The sequence below is a fragment of the Somniosus microcephalus genome, unplaced genomic scaffold, assembly GCF_052327205.1.
Source record: "Somniosus microcephalus isolate GS21.2 unplaced genomic scaffold, FLI_Smic_1.0 scaffold764, whole genome shotgun sequence".
NCBI classification, from domain to species: domain Eukaryota; kingdom Metazoa; phylum Chordata; class Chondrichthyes; order Squaliformes; family Somniosidae; genus Somniosus; species Somniosus microcephalus.
In genome coordinates this window covers 60,755-68,365 of record NW_028225951.1, presented here as the reverse complement: position 1 = coordinate 68,365, position 7,611 = coordinate 60,755, and the positions used below count along the sequence as shown (strand labels likewise).

The 7,611-nt window shown below is 53.8% G+C and overlaps 1 non-coding gene across 1 annotated transcript; it reads right to left on the bottom strand.

The window, feature by feature from the left end:
• Positions 1-2,612: 2,612 nt before the first annotated feature.
• trnat-cgu (transfer RNA threonine (anticodon CGU)) lies at positions 2,613-2,685 on the bottom strand. The gene has a single exon. It is a non-coding gene; the product is annotated as a tRNA-Thr (tRNA).
• Between the last annotated feature and the right edge of the window lie 4,926 nt (positions 2,686-7,611).

Here is a 7,611-nt window from a genome sequence, read left to right as displayed (position 1 = left end):
GCTGAGGTACAGAGGGGCCAAGGGACATCAAATCCTTTGGTGTGCCGTAGCAGCAAGTCTTGTCGATAGTCTTGTGCAGCAAAAATGGAAAGCTGAGATGAGGGATAAAAATGCTTTGCAAGTATCAATGCCTTCTCTGAGGATCGAACTCAGGACCTTCAGATTATGAGACTGACGCGCTGCCTACTGCGCTAAGAAGGCACTTGCCATGCAAACTGCTGGGCAGCATGACCAAGTAGGTGCGCTTGCGAGGCATCTAGCGCCATAATGCAAAGTGCGTAAAAAAGTTCGAGCCAGGTAGGAGTCGAACCTACAATCTTCTGATCCGTAGTCAGACGCGTTATCCATTGCGCCACAGGCCCAGCCTGTACAGAGCAGCTGGCAACTCACAGTCCCACAACACTGCGGCATCAGCAGGTACACCAGGCCGGGAGCGTCAAAAGGCGCACGGCGGACAATCACCAAAGCGAGACACCTTTGCCACTTCCCTTCGATTTTCAGGTGGTAGAGCGGAGGACTGCAGTGGAAAAAAAGCAAAGCAAAGTCGTCGTTAGGTCGCTGGTTCGACTCCGGCTTGAAGGAGCGGGCGTTCTTGTGCAGTAAGTGAGCGGTAAGGAGCTTTCAGCTCAAGGCAGTGCTCTTAACTTGACGCTAGTTTACATGTTGCTGCTGAGGCACAGGACACCTCCATTGCTTGAGCAGTTGCATCTGCACACCAGCAGGGAGTGCCTTTGAGCAGCAATGCACCAAAACACCCACCACTCTCTTTCAGGCAAAACCTCAGGCAAAAGAATTCATCTATCAGTCAGACAGGGCTCTCGGCTGCTCCCTCACGCTCGTGGCGGCTGCTACTTTCCGGTCACCTCGCTTCCCTTCCGTCGGCTCGGGCTCTTTCTCGGCTTCTTTCCCCATTTCTCTGACTTCCCGCCCTGCCGTTGCTCGGTAACGCCGATTGGAGCAAAGCGTTGAAAGAGATCAGGGAGCGGGCTAACCCAAAGCAGGAGATCCCTGCTGGTGGCGCAGCAACTCAGAGGCGAGTGCTAAGGAGCTACTGAGAAGCAAACTTGGTGCAATTGTAAGACGCAGCTGGGGAATTAGCTCAAATGGTAGAGCGCTCGCTTTGCATGTGAGAGGTAGCGGGATCGATGCCTGCATTCTCCACTCCTCTTTTGGCTCGGGGCAATGGCTCAAACGCAACAGTGGTGTCAGCTGTCGGTGAACCTGTGTACTTCCGAAGGGTCTCCACACGCTGAGGGACAGAGGGGCCAAGGGACATCAAATCCTTTGGTGTGCCGTAGCAGCAAGTCTTGTGCAGCCAAAATGGAAAGCTGAGATGAGGGATAAAAAAGCTTTGCAAGTATCAATGCCTTCTCTGAGGATTGAACTCAGGATCTTTAGATTATGAGACTGACGCGCTGCCTACTGCGCTAAGAAGGCACTGGCCGTGCAAACTGCTGGGCAGCATGACCAAGTAGGTGCGCTTGCGAGGCATCTAGAGCCATAATGCAAAGTGCGTAAAAAAGATTAAGCCAGGTAGGAGTCGAACCTACAATCTTCTGATCCGTAGTGAGACGCGTTATCCATTGCGCCACTGGCACAGCCTCTCCAGAGCAGCGGGCAACTCACAGTCCCACAACACTGCGGCATCAGCAGGTACACCAGGCCGCGAGCGTCAAAAGGCGCACGGCGGACAATCACCAAAGCGAGACACCTTTGCCGCTTCCCTTCGATTTTCAGGTGGTAGAGCGGAGGACTGCAGTGGAAAAAAAGCAAAGCAAAGTCGTCGTTAGGTCGCTGGTTCGACTCCGGCTTGAAGGAGCGGGCGTTCTTGTGCAGTAAGTGAGCGGTAAGGAGCTTTTAGCTCAAGGCAGTGCTCTTAACTTGACGCTAGTTTACATGTTGCTGCTGAGGCACAGGACACCTCCATTGCTTGAGCAGTTGCATCTGCACACCAGCAGGGAGTGCCTTTGAGCAGCAATGCACCAAAACACCCACCACTCTCTTTCAGGCAAAACCTCAGGCAAAAGAATTCATCTATCAGTCAGACAGGGCTCTCGGCTGCTCCCTCACGCTCGTGGCGGCTGCTACTTTCCGGTCACCTCGCTTCCCTTCCGTCGGCTCGGGCTCTTTCTCGGCTTCTTTCCCCATTTCTCTGACTTCCCGCCCTGCCGTTGCTCGGTAACGCCGATTGGAGCAAAACGTTGAAAGAGATCAGGGAGCGGGCTAACCCAAAGCAGGAGATCCCTGCTGGTGGCGCAGCAACTCAGAGGCGAGTGCTAAGGAGCTACTGAGAAGCAAACTTGGTGCAATTGTAAGACGCAGCTTGGGAATTAGCTCAAATGGTAGAGCGCTCGCTTTGCATGTGAGAGGTAGCGGGATCGATGCCTGCATTCTCCACTCCTCTTTTGGCTCGGGGCAATGGCTCAAACGCAACAGTGGTGTCAGCTGTCGGTGAACCCGTGTACTTCCGAAGGGTCTCCACACGCTGAGGTACAGAGGGGCCAAGGGACATCAAATCCTTTGGTGTGCCGTAGCAGCAAGTCTTGTCGATAGTCTTGTGCAGCAAAAATGGAAAGCTGAGATGAGGGATAAAAATGCTTTGCAAGTATCAATGCCTTCTCTGAGGATCGAACTCAGGACCTTCAGATTACGAGACTGACGCGCTGCCTACTGCGCTAAGAAGGCACTTGCCATGCAAACTGCTGGGCAGCATGACCAAGTAGGTGCGCTTGCGAGGCATCTAGCGCCATAATGCAAAGTGCGTAAAAAAGTTCGAGCCAGGTAGGAGTCGAACCTACAATCTTCTGATCCGTAGTCAGACGCGTTATCCATTGCGCCACAGGCCCAGCCTGTACAGAGCAGCTGGCAACTCACAGTCCCACAACACTGCGGCATCAGCAGGTACACCAGGCCGGGAGCGTCAAAAGGCGCACGGCGGACAATCACCAAAGCGAGACACCTTTGCCACTTCCCTTCGATTTTCAGGTGGTAGAGCGGAGGACTGCAGTGGAAAAAAAGCAAAGCAAAGTCGTCGTTAGGTCGCTGGTTCGACTCCGGCTTGAAGGAGCGGGCGTTCTTGTGCAGTAAGTGAGCGGTAAGGAGCTTTCAGCTCAAGGCAGTGCTCTTAACTTGACGCTAGTTTACATGTTGCTGCTGAGGCACAGGACACCTCCATTGCTTGAGCAGTTGCATCTGCACACCAGCAGGGAGTGCCTTTGAGCAGCAATGCACCAAAACACCCACCACTCTCTTTCAGGCAAAACCTCAGGCAAAAGAATTCATCTATCAGTCAGACAGGGCTCTCGGCTGCTCCCTCACGCTCGTGGCGGCTGCTACTTTCCGGTCACCTCGCTTCCCTTCCGTCGGCTCGGGCTCTTTCTCGGCTTCTTTCCCCATTTCTCTGACTTCCCGCCCTGCCGTTGCTCGGTAACGCCGATTGGAGCAAAGCGTTGAAAGAGATCAGGGAGCGGGCTAACCCAAAGCAGGAGATCCCTGCTGGTGGCGCAGCAACTCAGAGGCGAGTGCTAAGGAGCTACTGAGAAGCAAACTTGGTGCAATTGTAAGACGCAGCTGGGGAATTAGCTCAAATGGTAGAGCGCTCGCTTTGCATGTGAGAGGTAGCGGGATCGATGCCTGCATTCTCCACTCCTCTTTTGGCTCGGGGCAATGGCTCAAACGCAACAGTGGTGTCAGCTGTCGGTGAACCTGTGTACTTCCGAAGGGTCTCCACACGCTGAGGGACAGAGGGGCCAAGGGACATCAAATCCTTTGGTGTGCCGTAGCAGCAAGTCTTGTGCAGCCAAAATGGAAAGCTGAGATGAGGGATAAAAAAGCTTTGCAAGTATCAATGCCTTCTCTGAGGATTGAACTCAGGATCTTTAGATTATGAGACTGACGCGCTGCCTACTGCGCTAAGAAGGCACTGGCCGTGCAAACTGCTGGGCAGCATGACCAAGTAGGTGCGCTTGCGAGGCATCTAGAGCCATAATGCAAAGTGCGTAAAAAAGATTAAGCCAGGTAGGAGTCGAACCTACAATCTTCTGATCCGTAGTGAGACGCGTTATCCATTGCGCCACTGGCACAGCCTCTCCAGAGCAGCGGGCAACTCACAGTCCCACAACACTGCGGCATCAGCAGGTACACCAGGCCGCGAGCGTCAAAAGGCGCACGGCGGACAATCACCAAAGCGAGACACCTTTGCCGCTTCCCTTCGATTTTCAGGTGGTAGAGCGGAGGACTGCAGTGGAAAAAAAGCAAAGCAAAGTCGTCGTTAGGTCGCTGGTTCGACTCCGGCTTGAAGGAGCGGGCGTTCTTGTGCAGTAAGTGAGCGGTAAGGAGCTTTTAGCTCAAGGCAGTGCTCTTAACTTGACGCTAGTTTACATGTTGCTGCTGAGGCACAGGACACCTCCATTGCTTGAGCAGTTGCATCTGCACACCAGCAGGGAGTGCCTTTGAGCAGCAATGCACCAAAACACCCACCACTCTCTTTCAGGCAAAACCTCAGGCAAAAGAATTCATCTATCAGTCAGACAGGGCTCTCGGCTGCTCCCTCACGCTCGTGGCGGCTGCTACTTTCCGGTCACCTCGCTTCCCTTCCGTCGGCTCGGGCTCTTTCTCGGCTTCTTTCCCCATTTCTCTGACTTCCCGCCCTGCCGTTGCTCGGTAACGCCGATTGGAGCAAAGCGTTGAAAGAGATCAGGGAGCGGGCTAACCCAAAGCAGGAGATCCCTGCTGGTGGCGCAGCAACTCAGAGGCGAGTGCTAAGGAGCTACTGAGAAGCAAACTTGGTGCAATTGTAAGACGCAGCTTGGGAATTAGCTCAAATGGTAGAGCGCTCGCTTTGCATGTGAGAGGTAGCGGGATCGATGCCTGCATTCTCCACTCCTCTTTTGGCTCGGGGCAATGGCTCAAACGCAACAGTGGTGTCAGCTGTCGGTGAACCCGTGTACTTCCGAAGGGTCTCCACACGCTGAGGTACAGAGGGGCCAAGGGACATCAAATCCTTTGGTGTGCCGTAGCAGCAAGTCTTGTCGATAGTCTTGTGCAGCAAAAATGGAAAGCTGAGATGAGGGATAAAAATGCTTTGCAAGTATCAATGCCTTCTCTGAGGATCGAACTCAGGACCTTCAGATTATGAGACTGACGCGCTGCCTACTGCGCTAAGAAGGCACTTGCCATGCAAACTGCTGGGCAGCATGACCAAGTAGGTGCGCTTGCGAGGCATCTAGCGCCATAATGCAAAGTGCGTAAAAAAGTTCGAGCCAGGTAGGAGTCGAACCTACAATCTTCTGATCCGTAGTCAGACGCGTTATCCATTGCGCCACAGGCCCAGCCTGTACAGAGCAGCTGGCAACTCACAGTCCCACAACACTGCGGCATCAGCAGGTACACCAGGCTGGGAGCGTCAAAAGGCGCACGGCGGACAATCACCAAAGCGAGACACCTTTGCCACTTCCCTTCGATTTTCAGGTGGTAGAGCGGAGGACTGCAGTGGAAAAAAAGCAAAGCAAAGTCGTCGTTAGGTCGCTGGTTCGACTCCGGCTTGAAGGAGCGGGCGTTCTTGTGCAGTAAGTGAGCGGTAAGGAGCTTTCAGCTCAAGGCAGTGCTCTTAACTTGACGCTAGTTTACATGTTGCTGCTGAGGCACAGGACACCTCCATTGCTTGAGCAGTTGCATCTGCACACCAGCAGGGAGTGCCTTTGAGCAGCAATGCACCAAAACACCCACCACTCTCTTTCAGGCAAAACCTCAGGCAAAAGAATTCATCTATCAGTCAGACAGGGCTCTCGGCTGCTCCCTCACGCTCGTGGCGGCTGCTACTTTCCGGTCACCTCGCTTCCCTTCCGTCGGCTCGGGCTCTTTCTCGGCTTCTTTCCCCATTTCTCTGACTTCCCGCCCTGCCGTTGCTCGGTAACGCCGATTGGAGCAAAGCGTTGAAAGAGATCAGGGAGCGGGCTAACCCAAAGCAGGAGATCCCTGCTGGTGGCGCAGCAACTCAGAGGCGAGTGCTAAGGAGCTACTGAGAAGCAAACTTGGTGCAATTGTAAGACGCAGCTGGGGAATTAGCTCAAATGGTAGAGCGCTCGCTTTGCATGTGAGAGGTAGCGGGATCGATGCCTGCATTCTCCACTCCTCTTTTGGCTCGGGGCAATGGCTCAAACGCAACAGTGGTGTCAGCTGTCGGTGAACCTGTGTACTTCCGAAGGGTCTCCACACGCTGAGGGACAGAGGGGCCAAGGGACATCAAATCCTTTGGTGTGCCGTAGCAGCAAGTCTTGTGCAGCCAAAATGGAAAGCTGAGATGAGGGATAAAAAAGCTTTGCAAGTATCAATGCCTTCTCTGAGGATTGAACTCAGGATCTTTAGATTATGAGACTGACGCGCTGCCTACTGCGCTAAGAAGGCACTGGCCGTGCAAACTGCTGGGCAGCATGACCAAGTAGGTGCGCTTGCGAGGCATCTAGAGCCATAATGCAAAGTGCGTAAAAAAGATTAAGCCAGGTAGGAGTCGAACCTACAATCTTCTGATCCGTAGTGAGACGCGTTATCCATTGCGCCACTGGCACAGCCTCTCCAGAGCAGCGGGCAACTCACAGTCCCACAACACTGCGGCATCAGCAGGTACACCAGGCCGCGAGCGTCAAAAGGCGCACGGCGGACAATCACCAAAGCGAGACACCTTTGCCGCTTCCCTTCGATTTTCAGGTGGTAGAGCGGAGGACTGCAGTGGAAAAAAAGCAAAGCAAAGTCGTCGTTAGGTCGCTGGTTCGACTCCGGCTTGAAGGAGCGGGCGTTCTTGTGCAGTAAGTGAGCGGTAAGGAGCTTTTAGCTCAAGGCAGTGCTCTTAACTTGACGCTAGTTTACATGTTGCTGCTGAGGCACAGGACACCTCCATTGCTTGAGCAGTTGCATCTGCACACCAGCAGGGAGTGCCTTTGAGCAGCAATGCACCAAAACACCCACCACTCTCTTTCAGGCAAAACCTCAGGCAAAAGAATTCATCTATCAGTCAGACAGGGCTCTCGGCTGCTCCCTCACGCTCGTGGCGGCTGCTACTTTCCGGTCACCTCGCTTCCCTTCCGTCGGCTCGGGCTCTTTCTCGGCTTCTTTCCCCATTTCTCTGACTTCCCGCCCTGCCGTTGCTCGGTAACGCCGATTGGAGCAAAGCGTTGAAAGAGATCAGGGAGCGGGCTAACCCAAAGCAGGAGATCCCTGCTGGTGGCGCAGCAACTCAGAGGCGAGTGCTAAGGAGCTACTGAGAAGCAAACTTGGTGCAATTGTAAGACGCAGCTTGGGAATTAGCTCAAATGGTAGAGCGCTCGCTTTGCATGTGAGAGGTAGCGGGATCGATGCCTGCATTCTCCACTCCTCTTTTGGCTCGGGGCAATGGCTCAAACGCAACAGTGGTGTCAGCTGTCGGTGAACCCGTGTACTTCCGAAGGGTCTCCACACGCTGAGGTACAGAGGGGCCAAGGGACATCAAATCCTTTGGTGTGCCGTAGCAGCAAGTCTTGTCGATAGTCTTGTGCAGCAAAAATGGAAAGCTGAGATGAGGGATAAAAATGCTTTGCAAGTATCAATGCCTTCTCTGAGGATCGAACTCAGGACCTT